Raw genomic sequence first — 16,449 nt, 5'->3', positions numbered from 1 at the left:
GAAGCCTTTAAGCCAGAGTTTAGAAGTTCAAGACTGTTTACATCCAGTTATAAACTATATGTGACAGCACTGGAAGAGGCTGACACCTCATAACCAGAAGACATGACTTGCCAGGCTTCATACAAGTTTTTGCAGGGTTCTGCCAAGAGTTGAGCAAACTTCTCAACCCTGCAGTGATCAAGCTAATTCAAATGACCAAGTGATTACTCTGTATATACAATTAATTTCACTGCCTGCAGTCTTGAAGCTTCACAATAACCAAGAGAGCAGAAACATCCTCAAAGAGCATATTAAACTGGTGCTTCATTTTTATGCATCCCAGTTTCTTTTTACCTGCTAGAAACCAAGTGCACACAACTCTGGACTACTTGATAAGAACACATAACCACGTTATTTTCATGGAACAAGCAGATTTAGAGCAAAAGCTCAGTGTGCTTATGATAGGTCTTCCCAGTGCTGCCTACCTGGTAACATCCTGTAGGATCAGAGGCAGGTGTCTGTTCCAGCAACAACAACACTGTCACCACACAGATTGAGGCACTGAGCTCAACCATCCAAGGACAACATTCTCCACACTACCAAAGGAATGTAACAGTATCAGAAATTCCTTGTAATGATTCCTCTGAAGCTGTGCTTATCCATTTAAGAAATGCCACTTGGAGAAAGAAAAACCACAATAAAACCAACAATCATGACTTTAGCCAAAATGCTCAATACAAAAGAACCATGGCAGGAAGAGTCAACAGACAGAAGAAAAAATACTTAATAAAAACACAAACTGGCACATCTCAACACTGAATTAAAAATAAATAAAACATGATAAGTAAACACTTGCATGCACTTTTATCCCAGTCCAACAGAACTTGAACTAAAAAAGTTTAGTGAGTAATGATCCAAACAGAAGCTCATCAAGGCTACCTATGCTTGGAAACAGCACAAACTGTACTCATGTTTTACTACTTGATTAGAATTAAGACCCTCTCAAAATTAGTTTTTGTTGCTCTTGTCTTGGGCATATATCATGCTGAACCTCCTCACCTGCAGAAGCATTAGGAAACAAATTTTCATAATCAAACCACATTGAACACTAGCAATCTTAACTTGTCCAAGATTTTGCCTAATGCCTTTGTGGGGAAAAAAAAAAAAAGCTTTCTAGAAAAGGTTTTGCTGTTAGCATGTCAGGGATGTGAGAACAGTAAGTGGAAATAGGTGAGGAATTCTGACCAAAACCAGTTTTGGTTTCAATTTTTTTCCCTTCACAAAGTCCCTTGAGAAAACAGGTCAAGCAGATCAGACAAAGAGCTCTTCTATCCACATCTAGAATATATTGTTTCACTGAAAGCAAGAAGTGGCATTTAAAAATTTATTATGAACAAGAAGAAAAAAGCAAAAACAAACAAACAAAAAACAACTAAAGAAAAATTGGATGGAGAAGTAAAATTTTGTTTAAAATGGAACTTAAGTGAGTTTATCTAACTGCCTTCATTTATAAGGCTTACAATTGTGATATGGATGTTCTGCACAAAACCTGACACGTACTTTCCAAAAAGCAACCAACCAAAAATCAAAACTTAATTATGACTTAATTATTCTCCCCTATTTTTCTCCAATACATTGAATTTGTACATAATAATCCAAACACTGAATTGGAAAGTCTAATGTCTCACTGAAGTTACAGAAGGCAACCCCATTTGTCTCTGGAATTCCACAGAAAATCAGCTATAATACCTTAAGATTCAGAAGGTAAGGCATGCCTATAGTACTTTCAAATCAACCTGGTTTCCCCTGTATTTTAACATGCAGTACCTACCAGTCAGTACATTCTCTCAAGTCAGACACTACATCCAACTCCCCTCTAAAAGTCAAATAATCCAAGATCAAACCAGGCTGCACAAGCAGTGACAGCGAAAAGCAACTTAAACTTAAGTGATACATGTTCCTTGCATAATACTCATTCAGTCCCTAACTTGGATTACAACCAGAACATTGGTAGTTACATATTTGAAAATGAGAAGGGGATTCCCCTAAGTTATCTGTGAGCATTCCTAATAAACTAGGGGCAATGGCAAAAAATATTAATGCCTCTTCAAGAACGGCAGGAAAATTAAACAAATCAGACAAACCCAATAGAGGGTAGAGTTTCTTTTTTTTATTATTTTTTTCCTAGTGGAAAAAATTCAGGGGGAAAATTGATGTTATCCTAAATATTTAAAGACAAAATGCTTTTTTTGTACAGGTCTCAAATCCTAAACAGAAAACAAGTCTGCTGGTACAGAAAATTCCTAAACTCAATGCACATCAAGACAATTCAACATCTGATAAAGCTACATGGCTGCTCTAGTTACTACTGGCCACAAAGAAACATTTCATACATGTTCATGAATAACTAGATTAGAATGTTTCTATTTATTCACTTTAGCTTTATTCCAGCCACTTTAGTGGTCTGGATGAAGGCACACAATTGTTCTTTAACAAGAGCAACCAAGGCTTTCTCTTCAAGCCACAACAAAGGAGGTCTCCATATATACCGGAACATCCCCCTCAGCATGTCTGAGGTTTGTTTCTTGAGTTTATGTTGCTAGTGTTATAAAATCATGAAAACTTATCAGCTTTAACTTCTAATATATATCTTACAATAACTGGAAAAGTAAAAAATATGTTTTAGGTTCTCAAGTGTATCAACTTCTTATTGAAGGATGCTATATTGTATAACCATAGGTATATACTCAGTCAAAATAAGTCTTAAAGATGCATAGTTTTTCTTGAGGAAAAGACATTCTAAAAAAATCATTTCCATTGGGAGGAACAATAAAAATAGAGACATTTCAGCAGAAAATATATCCTTTTGTAACTTCAGTGCCATTATTTTTACACAGGCAGCGTAACTAAGAGAAGTAAAAGCAGTAATTAATGTTTGCTCACTCTGCCCTCAAGGTACTTACAGAGAAAATAAATATCATTTATATATCTGACTATTTTGCTAAAATTAAGACAAAGGCCATCAGTTTCACCTCCCAAATCGCCTTTTCCCTGATATCCCAGCTTTTGGTCCACAATGAATTCTTCTTTTGTGAAGTCCAAGTAATCAGGTGGGTGTTTAGCTCTGCACATGTATCCTGAGCTGCAGCAACTCCAACTCTGCTCATTTCCTTCCCCATCTCCACTGCAGAACACCCACCACAATCACTTATCACCCTGACAGCTATACTGCTCACCTGTCCCACTCATACCAGCATCCTTGTGCACAACTTTGTCCAGGCTTTCAGCATATGGGCTCTCCACAGCATCCTATTTCTGTGATACCTGGATTCATGGTCACTGAAGTATTCTTGTTCATACCGGCAAAAGTAAGAATTTGTCGAATATTAAAGGCTGTTTACAAACAGAAAAAGGCAAAATGCAGCAAAATAAAAGTATAAATTTTGCTCCTGCACTCGAATTTTCTTGAGTGACTTTAGATTCTGCATTTTCTTTCCACTGGCAGGAGCTAGAAGAGTGCCTCAATGAAGCATTTCTCCTTCATTCGCCGCCAAGAAAACCATTCTCTCCTGTAATAAAGTGCTGCTTTTGGGTACACCACATGACTTAATTAGCATGCTTAATTAAAAACTTCCCAGCTGGATCCACTGATCTGCACATAAATTTTAGTCCAAATCTAGAAACTGAGCCCACTTACATATGTTTCTTCCACCATCTCTAAAAAGGTACCAAGACAGTATCCAAAAAGTTCTGTTCAAAAAACATATTTAAGACATTGGTAGAATACGAAACTTTAAATTCTCACTGCTTTCTTTATTTAAACCAAAGGTGCATTGCTGCATTCTTTAAACCAGACCCATTTTCAAGTCTGCTGATCCACTTACTCTTTCCCCTCAAAAAAACATTTTTGTATTTGTAAAGCAGATCCGCACAGAACTGAAACTCACAAAAAAATTCCACTCACTTCTTGTGAGTGTAACATCAGTAAACTCTGGCATTGCAAACATTCAAGTCAACATTTTCCAGAGAACCCCATTCAAGAGTTCTGGTTTCCTGCAGTTTCAACAGATACTAAGTACAACAAATGTAAAGGACCAAGAAAGTGACATGACCATTTAAACCAGAAGAGATTTTAAACATGAAGACAAGTTACTAATATTTTACAAATATGGAAGGGGAAGAATTAGTATTTTTCTCCATTTCTTCTTCAAGAGAAAGGTACTTTAATGATAAGCACTGCATTAACTTAATATTTCAGTGCCTCATACTCATCTAATGCATCCTAAACTCACAATGAAGTACAGGGAAGAGAGGGAATTTAAGCATTAATTTTACTGTTATTATTTACTTTGAAGCCTCATTTTCAGAAAACTCAATCTGAATGGCTCCCACAACCCAAAAAGACCACTTGGTTAGGCTCTACTTTATTTCTTTCCTTGCTGCCTTTTCTGATGCCCGGTTACTTTGTTGACTTCTTGTTGCTGTCACAGCACTGAAGCTGAAGAATGTCAGCAGAAGCATCCCAGTCTCTCACAGCTATCAACAGGGAAGGGGGACAAGTTTTCCACAATACACAAGTTGTAAACTCTTCCATCATTCAGATAATGACAGCTGCAGACAAAAAAAGAACTGTACGCCCCGGCAGTCTAAGCCACCCAAGAGATGGGACTATTTTGTGCATGTTGAAGTCAGATCAAACACTAAAGCACAGCCTGAAGCCAAGCACTGCCTACAAATGAAGTACGACCATCTCCAGAAAGAGCCTCACACAGCCTTACAGCCAACCTTCTAATCCTTCCATCAGCCAAAGATTACAAATGGAAAAAATAAAAGACATTTAGGACTACTACTGTACCATAGGAGGACTTCAGCATAAGGTTAGTGGGTTATCATTTCCTCATTTTTTATTTGAGCAGAATACAAGGAAAAAACACTAATTTGACATCTATCAACTTTTTTACATTCAAAATCACATGAAATATGGAAGCAAGAACTGAATGGAATTTTACAATTAAATTATATTTACAGTTCAGGATTCCAGCCTTCCACAGTAACTTCACATGTGTACAAAATAAGACTATAGCTTTGCAAGGCTCAAAAAAAATCATTTGTTTAGTTCTAGTCAAAGTTTCTGCATCAAAAGGGAAACAATGGACCAGTACAGATGATCATTTCTGCTCTTAAATATCTTTATAGTTTCTCATGTGACAGCTCCAGACTTAACAGTTTCACACATCCATCTTACTTGCCAGAAAGCTACACATAAGTCAATTAAAATCCCTAAAAAATTCAGATAATAAAGTGACAAAAGGCAACACTAGCATCCTCTTTGAATCTTTGAACTAAATTAAAATTAAAAGAATGTAACAACTATCTATACTCCACAAATGTACAAGACCAAGAATGTGCTTTCTTTCTTGGCTCATGTTCTATGCAACATCTGGTTTCTATATGCAATCTTCAAACCCTTGTCCCTTTATTCAGTTAAAACTAAAGCAACTGCTGTGAATAGACAGTAGTTATATATTAATGGATATATTGAACGAATGGATTATTGAGTGAATATTCTTCTTGCACTGGCATTATACACCAAAGCAATACACTCTAAGTTGTTTGGAGCAGATAAGACACCCCTAACAAAAGCTTGGTACCTATGCAGCTGGGTCCTGGTCTCTGCCTGAAGCTCTGAGCAGTTCTTGACTTGTGCTAAATTCTTTTGTGTTGAAGCAAGAACCACAGGATGGAAAACTAAAAGGAAAGCATCACTTTTCTCAGGACCCACACAAAGCAAGATCTAGAAACCCCCACAGAAAGCCTGTGATTCTCAGCTGTTGTACAGGACTACCAAAAAACAAGCTTTCACTTGAATAATGCTTGTACAAAAAGTGAAAATCAGACCAGATTTAAACATCTAACTAAAAATACTCCTCAACTGCTTTGCCAAACACAGTACATTTACCTAAACTCCAACACTAAGGAAGCTCTATGAGATCAGATATTAGAAAGAGGTTGGGGTTTTTTTATACAGTGAGGGTGGTGAAACACTGTAACAGAAAGGTGATGGGTGCTCCATTTCTAGAAACTTCCTAAGTCAGATTGGACAGGACTCCGAGCAACCTGATGTGTCTGAAGATGTCCCTGCTCATTGCAGAGGGACTGGACTAGATCACCTCTCTAAGACAATCTACCTTGTTTTTAAGTGTTAAAGCTGTGGCCAGTTTCACAGATCCTTATCTCTGCATTCACTAACTGCCAGCAAGCTGCCAGTAACACAAGGCTACCTCATCCCGAGGGGAGAGGCAAGAGGATCAGTGTGCTGTAACTGAAATTCATCCCAAGACCATGCAGAAATAACTAGAATGACATAAAGTAATACCATAAGGGACTACAGGCTGTCTTAATTAAAACCTCTCCAAACTTCTATATATAAACTACCTGGCAAGCATCTTCATTTTTCAAACAGGCACTACTGGGAATCTGACAGACTTCCCTAATCTATTCCAGTGTTCTGGAGGTTCTTAAGAGTTGACTCAACTAGCTTAATAAGTGTTTGCTACAGTTTAAATCCACAAACAGTTTCATCTCATGTAGGGAAGACAACAGCTTTGTCTTTTCTTTCCAGCTATCTTTTATGTATTGAAAGAACATTATGAAAAGAAATCTCCCTTCTACCTCCTCTTAAAAAAAAAATAATAAAAAGAGAAAAAAAAAATCATTCAAAGTGTTTTCAGTTTTCCCCTAAAGTACTTTTTTTAGACCTCTGACCATTTTCCTTGGCATGCAACTATCCTTTTCCCAGTACAATACCAAAAATCAAGTGCTGTACTTTAGCTCATTAGCATGCCAAGAAGTGGGAAGGCTAACTCCATGTATTTTAAGTGACACTGCCATCAATACATCTAGTAAAAGATCTGCTGGTTCTCCAGCATTGGTTGACTCATGGCCACTGTGCAAATATCCAACTCCAGATTCTTCTCTGCAGATCTCCTACCACCCCAGTTATCCCCAAACCTGCTATCAGCACAGCCAAATCTACAGCCAAACCTTACTTAAGAAAAACAGATGCCATCAGCCTCTCCTACATTTCATCCTACTTAGGGTACCACTTAGTTAAGATAATTTTGAACACATGCCCCTTAATCCTAGAAGCACCTCTGATAGTGCAATTTAGTCTAGAAATTTTAGTTAGATCAGTTAAAAAAAAAAACACATTAATACTTCACAAAACTTCAGAAATCCTGATTTTGCACATCCTTCTGGTTTGACAGGAATCCTGGCTTCAAAGAACATTTATTTTATAATGGCTGCAGACCTGTTCTTAGATAAACTTAACTTAATAACAACATAAAAACAATTGCTTAAATTAATATTTAAATTAAAATTAAATTAAAAATTAATAACTTAATTATAACTTTAAAAGTTGTATTTCTGCCATGATATATAAAGTAGTTAACATTGTGAAAGTGAGCATATAAAATATAAAGATATGTCATTTGTAAGAACAGACATACTGGGTCAGATCAAGGCACTGCCTAATCTACTTTCCTGTCTTTGACAGCTGCCATAAAGAAACACCCAAAAGAATAACATCCAAGCCATTAACAGGAGGTCTGAAGATAGACATTTGCCTTGAATTGTGTATATATACATACTGCCATCTATTTTAAGCACATTCAGTAATTTTACCTAACAGTAAATTACACAGTTCTCCAGCACTACATGTTGTTGCCCATATCCAATATCAGTTTAAGGGAACTAAGACCTCTCAGCTGTATAAATCCAAAAAAATTAAAATGATGCCACAACAAAATTACTGGAGGAAAAAATTAACAGTATTCCATAAAAGTAGACATCTGAAGGTTTTAGTGGATGATGTATTTTAAAACAGGCACTTTCATACCACATAGCTGACTCTATTTACCAGCACAACCCATGGCTGATCTTGTAATAGGTTTCATTTATGTGGTCTACATATTCTTTTCTTCAAAGAACAGCCATGGGATGGCTCACTTCGTAAGAATCTGGAGAACACCATATTTTTTAAAAGAGCATTTTTGAACAACTTGTAGAGATTTGCAGCTATTTATGCTAGTAGCACAAAGGAATTTTTTTTTCTTCAATCTATGCCAAGTTGAAGCAAAAGTGATTCATAACCGCACCAGCCTACTCTTCTGTGTCCTACAGAAAAAAACACTCTTAAACCTTCAGTAGGAACACTAACTCTCAAGTCAGACTGCCCAGCTTCCAATAATGTCACTATACTTTCAGTCCATTTTTCGCATTTGAAGAGTTACACTCTATATAGTCCACCGCCAGACATCCTAATAGGTACATTTCACAGCAGCGAACATTCCAGATACAATTCACAAATCTGGTAGAATGCTAGAATTATTGCACTAACTCTTTGTATCTTCATTTTAAAATGGGGGAAAGATACTTAGAGGTTGTTGTATATTTAATGTTTAATGACTTTCTTTCCACCTAAGCACAAAAACTAGTAATACATATGGCAAAACTGCTTCCACACACAGAATAACTCCAAGCCAGGGTTGAAAAAGTTGTAAAAAACAAAATGGTCAAATAACCACTATTTGACCCACTGCATGTTTCCTAAGTATGAGATGTTTTCATATTAACACAGACAAAACAAGAAATCAAAGTTAAATGGCACAAGAGATGTCCAGAGAAATTCAATGGATTTCAACAAACAAATCTCCAGGAGTTCGGGAACACCTGCTCTCTTCAGTGTCAGATGAGAGCAAATTATTCCTCTTCATCTACAGAAAAATTCCCTACCCCTTTTTTAACCACTTTTCCTGACAAAATCCTGGACATTAACTGAATTTTTAGAAATACCTGCCTTTATCCTCTACTATACTTAGAAATCACAAGGCTTTCAAATACAGTCATAAAAACTTGCATCTGTAGTCTCAAAGCAAAACTGTAATAGCCCATGTACAGCAGTCTTGAAGAAACCTGAGTCCTACCAATCAATTTTTTGTTCTCCTTACTTCATAAAGACCCTGCATTAGTTCTACAATTTAAAGGCTACTGATATATTTTCCATACTCTTCTTCTTCATATTTCCCAGGAAAATATTTTGCACGCCAGACACAGATGCCATCCCTAGCAGCCTTGGCTTTGGGGTGCTTCCCCTACCCCGCCCCCACTAGCATATCTTAATTCTGAAGCGTGTAAGGCATACCTGTAAAGTACTAGACTAGTGCTGCTCACCCCTGCAGCAAACCCCAGTGCACCACAGCTTCACTGGATGCACAGCAGTGCACAATAACACTGGGAGAAATGAAACCACCACAGCATAGAAGATTGCACAGGAAGTGTGAGTAACCAGAGCAAATTAAAACCTACATGTTACCACTCTTCCCAGGTACTCAGACAAGAACACCATGAGCACGTAAAAATAAACTTTTGCAATCATACATGTAGGTAGAGCAGTCTGTAAAGGCTTAAAAGTAAAAGCCTTCACATGTGGCCTAGGTTTAAATTCCAGATCTCAGAATTCTAGATCATCTCCTCCCCTCCATATTATATTTCTGACCGCGCATATGTGTGCGCCTCTCTAGTCTCAAATATATGTAGTAAGTCATAGAGAAAAAGGGGCTGCTAGAGGACAATTTAACATGACTTTTCTCAGCATCTACTGATTTTGAAATAGTCTGCCAGGAACTCTTTCATAATTCCACCTGCTCTTCACTTAAAAGAAAAAAGAGCAAAATAAATTAATAACCCCACACCACAATGTCTGAATAAACTAAAAACCTTAAAAGGCATATGTAGAAACTATATTTTTTAAACTAACACTAGAAGAAACATTCTGTTTTGCAATTATGCCACAATATAAGAATAAAAATTAAGGTTTCACCAGATATTTTGAAATACAGGCAGTGTCATTTTTTCAGTAAATATTTCTGAAGTATCACATTTATTAAAAGTTATGGACACAGCATAAACATTTCTGCACCACTTCCTTTTAGAGTTGGCCAACTGTAATAAATATTTACAGTCAGTCATGAACTGCTCAAATATTGCCATTGAAAAAATAACCCAGGTTATTAGTGAAAAAAATAAATCCACAAGCTACTGCTTAAAGCCAAGGCATTGACACCAAACAGAAAATGTTGCTTGTTGCCTCATGAATATCTCTACCTTTCTCCAAAATCCCACAGGTAATTCAAATGTGCTACCTGGGAAAGCAGCCACCATTCTTTTCCTGTCAAAGATATGCCAATTGCCATGCTTGAACCTTGTCAGCTTTCATGGACACTGAAAGCCAGCTACTCTAGCTGAAGGGAAGCTTCAGTCCACTGAAGTTGAATCCATTGATTAGACAGATAGACTTGTAGGTTGGGCAGCATTCATTCCCCTAAGAAGATCTTCCATTAAGCCAATACGAAACATGCTCTGCTTGCTTGAATGACATTCAGACATTCCTGCTGAAGAACTTCACCTGCACATGTGAAGAGTCCACCAAACTCAAATGCCATCCCATGTCACTTGAATAAGAACCTGCACACAATCCCAAACCAACTATACCCACTGCACTGATCAAGGAAGAGCAAGTTCAAAGTTGAGCTCAATCTAAAATGGACAGTACCTTTTCTTGGGAGTTACAATTAAAGCTCTCCCCACCCTCTCACTAACCAATATAATCTGAAATTTGGGTCCACAATTTCTGGAATAATAGAAGTTTTCCCACTCCACACAAACTTTATGCTTTTGTCTCTAGTACATTCAGTAGATGTTCCACTAGAAAACCCAGACAAACAGATAAAAATCACCTAGCTATCCATGGGCCTCTAAAACATTTCCCCAACACTCAGCTCAGCAATCCATTGTGGTTACTAAAACATATTGCTAAATCTATTCCAAAGTCTCTAAAACTGGAATTTGATTAGGAAGGTTCTATTCTCTGAGTGACACAGGAAAAAACCATAAGTTTGCAATTGCTATGGTGCGTGACTGTACATACCCGTGGCTCCCAAGGCAGCACACGTAAGATGTGCAACCACAAGTAAGATGGCAAGATTGTAAGTGAAATGGTCAACAGACACATTCTTCTCAAGGACAACACCATTTTCCGCTTCTTTAGGTTTCAATTGAGCAATTGTATATATAAAGAAAATAAAACATTCCATCTACTCACCTGCAGAGAGACTGCCCTGCCAGAAAGCTTTCATTCTCTAAGCAAGGCACAAAACATTTTTTCTGATGCTGATACTGGACCCCACAAATGGAGGAAATACATTTATGACTATGGGCTTCACACATGGGGATACAGATGTGTGCCAAATGATTCACGTTTACTTGGGCAACATGCAAATATTCGGTTTGTTTAGGCTGATGAATTTGTGACCCCTTCCTCCCACTAGGAAACCCACTCACACAGGTCAAGTCATTGTGCTACCTTTTAAAAATAGATACTTAAAACAACTAAGCAGATGAGATGGGGTACAAATATCATTGTATGTTCTATGATAATGTTTACAGGAGGGTGTGAATCAAAAAACCAGACTGGCACTATCAACTGTGACTAAATAGTTTTCCTCTTTCTACACAGCAAAAAAAATCAAATTCTTCTCTGCAGCAAGAGTCACAATTTATCCTTCTACAAAACATATTCTTGGCCTGCCTGAAAATTAAACAATTGCCTGCATTCCTGGCAAAAGATATTACTATGAACTACAGAGCTTGTATCTGACAAGAATTATATTCCTACTAAAAAAGTCAAAAGAGATGATGTAGCTGTAAGAAGTCTGCCTTGGTTGGAAAAATTCAGCTGCTGCTTCCCTTCTGGTTATAACTTCAGAGCCAACACCCAACTCTTCCCCTTCTAAGTGCTCTGACCCAAAAGACTGGCAATTTTTGCAGCTGCACTCAAACATTTATCCTCATGCACGTACAACAGCACAGTGCAGGGCCAGTATTTCTAAGTCCTACAAACCATCCACAGCATTGCTTATCCAGTGGCATCAATGGGAAATATCCTCCCTTCCCCTTCTGATCAGGGGGTCTCTTATTATGATCATCTACTGCCAGGCACTTGGACTACGAAAATGTTTTTCCAACTCAATCCAACTGCCTGAAAAGACACAGCAAGCAACATAACTATATCACTAAACATTTTTGTGATATATCAAGTTTAAGAGACATTTTTCAGACACAAAAATACTTTCACCAATGCTACATAATGGTCATTATACCCTTCAAAGAAAGAGACGCTCAGGCCTATTCAGACATATTAAGAAGCTATAAAGGTGTATTTTTCTTAGCTGTGTGTTCTCACTTCTGTGCAAGCTAAAGTTAATTTCCTGTGGCAGGCACCAAGGCCTACTGCAGCCCCACAGCAACCTGACTCTGTATCACCCACACAGAAACCCTGGAAACCATCTAGAAATTAATCAACATGGAAGATAACTGGCAGCCCACTTTCACCTGTAGAGGAAGCACTGGTACTGATGAGGCCAAGCCAGAAAATACAGTCCCTGCTACAGGGACACAGCAAAGCTCCCAGCAAGGACTGAAGCTGTCCCTTCAGAAGGAACTGTTGCTGTATGACTTTTGTTAAAAAAAAAAAAAAAAAAGCCCTGAGTTCTTGACATTGACAAGCTATCTTACCACTTTCCTTTCTTCCATTATAAGACAGTCTAGGTGAGAACACAAATTGCCTTAAATGCTTACATCTACTTCCCGTCTGCAAGAGATAAAAGTACAGAGTGAACTGCTTTGCTTTATTTCCTTTTCTGAACAGACAAGTCATCTGTGGCAAGAGCACCTAATGAAAAGATTCTTTGATAGCACTGAACATACAAGAAAAATCACTGTCCACTTCTTTTAGAGGCACAGCAGTATGACTTCTGGGCATCCACATTTTTGACAGTTCTCAGAGACTGATACAGGACTGCTTTCAGAAAGGTCTCCAACATGGATTTCTATTGAAATACCATCATCTCACCTCTCCTACTGCCCTGACAAAGCATCACACAGCAACACCTATAAGATAACATGTACCGTTTTCACAGAAAAGACCTAAATAATGACACTCTCTCTAGTGCATGCTAAGCTATTACCCATGGGGCAGAAAGGATTCCGAAGAGGTGGTGAAAACAAACTGCTGTTACCCAAATCCAGTTTGCAAAAGCTTCAGGTAGACATCCATTCGAGGCTTCAGCTTAATGAGATGCAGCAGCGCTGACCAGGAATAGTTGTCTGTGCATGACTATGATGTTGTAACAATTTCTCACAGACCTGAATCTTGCTACCACATCTCACACCTTTCTCACCTCAAGATCAGACTGCTATAGTGCACTCAAGCGGTTACATTTTAAATCAATTCCTAAAATATAAAGTGGCATAGACCATTATTCTTTCAACCTTCTACCTCCCCCAATGGCAGCATGCAGCACTTTGGAAACAATTTCTATGGGATGAGAAGTGACAAGGGGATTTCTGGTTTTGCATCTGAAGAAAGGTGGTCTGACCTGTACAGCACCCTACAGGTTTTGAGGCTTTATGGCTGAAAGAGTACCTTTTCTTGTCACATTGCAAATGTTGTAATTGGCATTTATTTTCAACATACATAAAGAAAAGAGCCCCTGTTTGTCTAGCTTTCTGAAAGAAGTTCCGAAAAGACAAATTTTTGAATTTTGCACGGACCTGGATATTCTGTGAGGCATTCAAACTTTCAATAATCTCCTTTTCCTAGTTGCTTGATTTTAAAAGTTTTGTTTGTCTTTCAAGGCTGCTCCAGGCTGATGCTCATTAAATTCAGAAAGCAGCCAAGTAACTCCACCAGCCATATCGCTGCTGCAGGAGACAGCCACTTTAGCACTTCCCACACTAGCTATGGGTGACTAAAAGTCCTCAGAGTAAAGTTAAAAATTAAGGTTTTTTTTAACAGAATCAAAAGGGAGAGAACTCCAGAAAAATACTCAAGTTTTAAGTTGTCTACAGACATTTCTGGAAATTCAGAGGTAACACACTTTTCAATTTAAATTGGGACTCAGTCATTTGAAACAAAAATACTCCAAGCGCTTGAACCAAGAGGCTTCAAGTGTTCTCCAAGCACCTGGCACGGTTTAGCTACTGTGTTCAAATAACCAAAGGGTTTAGCATTAATTCATTTCAGAAAATCCTACAGCTGATTGCAGCACAAAGCTTTAACTGCAGGCTTTTTGCACACACTCTGTAGACTTTCAGAATCTTCTTCACTCATCCATCCAGTTTAAGAGAGAGCATGGGGAGAGACACAGCAACAGCCAATATCTCACAGATTCCTATAATTGTGAAGATCTGTGATGAGTAAACTGAACTCCAATACTGGAAAATTCCTTTATCTTTTATCTAAATCAGCTCTTAAAGATAAAATACAAGAAAATTAAAGAGCTCTCTGGGGCAGTAGAGGGAAACTCTTCAGGCCACACGGTGGTCTTCAGCTTTTCTCATCTCCTTGCCACTGCCTGTGATACCTACAAGGCCCTTTCAAGTTAACAAGATGAAGCGATACAACAACTTCCAGAGCCAGGACACATGCAGGCAAGGAACACACTCCCTAAACTATAGCTGTGTAAACAGGTGAACAAGATGGTTCCAATATTGCTAGGAAATACAGAAGGTGCATCAAGGGGTAACAAGAAGGGATCACCTCCAAGAAGCAGTGAAGGGAAGAGGAAATGTGCAGAACAGAAATGGAATCAACTAACTAATGGTATGAATAAAGAGTCTGTCACCATCAGAATTAAGTACAGCAGACAGTTCTATTCCTTTTCAGACTGCAAGGCACAACTTTGAGGCACTGTAACATGAAACACTTTCAGTCACACATATTCATTAGCTGACCCCCTCAGTACATTTTTTCTCAATCTAGGAATGAGAAGAGCTGCTCACCCAGCAGCAGTCAGAAAGCTGGACAGGGCTAGGATGAGCGACGGCCAGACACATAACACTCAGCAGGCTTCTGGAAGGGAGTGATTTTCCTCTCTCCAGCAAGGAAAGCAGGATGGGCAGCTTTCAGTTTCAGAAACCAATTAGGTAGAAACTGCTATCAAAGCAATAGAGAGGGCCCTACCCTAACTGGGTTGAGAAACACCAGGTGGTATTATCTCAATCACTTGGCAGTTTCAACAGCCCCACTCATTCCTTCTCACTGAAGGCAGCCAGGGTGCCCTTTTCCAAGGCTCTTCCCACACACCTACCTGGACACCACACAACATTAAACTAAAGTGTCACCTAGACACCACTGCTACCTAAAAAAGCAGTCACTTTTATGTAGTGGTTTGTGGAATAGCTACTAAAAGAGCAACAAACTAACAGACTTTACTCCTTCGTGAACCACTTTTAAAGAGCTATCACACTCCGTGGGAACAATACACAGCAATATAGGCTTACCAAGCTATTGTGCTTTCAGGAGATTTTACAATACAGAAAAAACCCAGTGAATCTAAGAAGAAAAGAAAAACTTCAACAAACCCCAAGTCTGGCACCACTGAAACATTGTTCCACAGAGTCCAAAATGAATTATTACGAGATTGTCCTTCAGATTTTGCAACCCAAGAGTATGTGGTCAACATCAGAATTAGCTAAAGCAAATAAAATCGCCTTCCTCACCCTCCAAGTTGACAAATCCTGCATAACCAATTACAGACCCATGACAATCACACATGGAGCAAAAAATTCTTCATGGCAAGTGTTAGCCAAGACATTATTTACTGCAGATCATCAAGACAATTGGCTACAGTTACAATAAGTACTGCTGGCTGTAAGGACTTGGTGTTACTCGAAACACATATTTCCCAGAAGCTCAGAGAAGGAAAAAAAAATAAAAAAATCAATTCTACAGTCATTAGATGAAAATTCTCAAACTGCAAATTTTGAGACTTCTATTTTTATACTGATATTTTTGGTTATGTGTTGCATGACTACCCTTTATATTTCAGGATTATTTTTGTAATAATGCAGGGTACCATTTGAGAAACAAGGTACATCTGCAAGCATTGCAAGAGCAACTAGGTAAAGAACAAAAGAAAGCTTCAAGTTCCTATCTCTTCTCATACTATAATGTGCAGGTTGATAGTATCAGAAAGTGGAAAACTGGAAGCTTAGCTCTCTCCTTTTGAGGGCCAAGCTTAACAGAAGGAGTACACACACTTTTCTTTTTGTTCAGGGAAAGCCTACGAACCCAGCAACACAGTAATACCCTATTTGAGGAATACTCAGCAAAAGGAATACCCTATTTGAGAACTATTTCAATGTTGAAATCCATATGGTTGAGTGATTTCACAACCACCAAAATATAAATAGAGAAATAAAAATAGTCAGATTTCAGAAGACAGATGTATGACTTGAAAGAGATACATTAAGGCCACAGGGTTCCTACTGCTGCAGAGATGTTAAAACCCTTGTACCATCCCTGACAGAGCAATGACAGCATCATGCATGAGAAGTCATCTTTCC

General features: G+C 38.2%; 1 protein-coding gene across 2 annotated transcripts in view; it reads right to left on the bottom strand.

The window, feature by feature from the left end:
- Nucleotides 1-16,449, bottom strand: part of GSK3B (glycogen synthase kinase 3 beta) — a 148,198-nt gene that overhangs the window by 128,852 nt on the left and 2,897 nt on the right. The gene's annotated exons all lie outside the window — the stretch shown is intronic.

This window comes from Parus major, chromosome 1 (assembly GCF_001522545.3).
Source record: "Parus major isolate Abel chromosome 1, Parus_major1.1, whole genome shotgun sequence".
Lineage (NCBI taxonomy): Eukaryota > Metazoa > Chordata > Aves > Passeriformes > Paridae > Parus > Parus major.
This window is presented reverse-complemented; position numbering and strand designations above follow the sequence as displayed.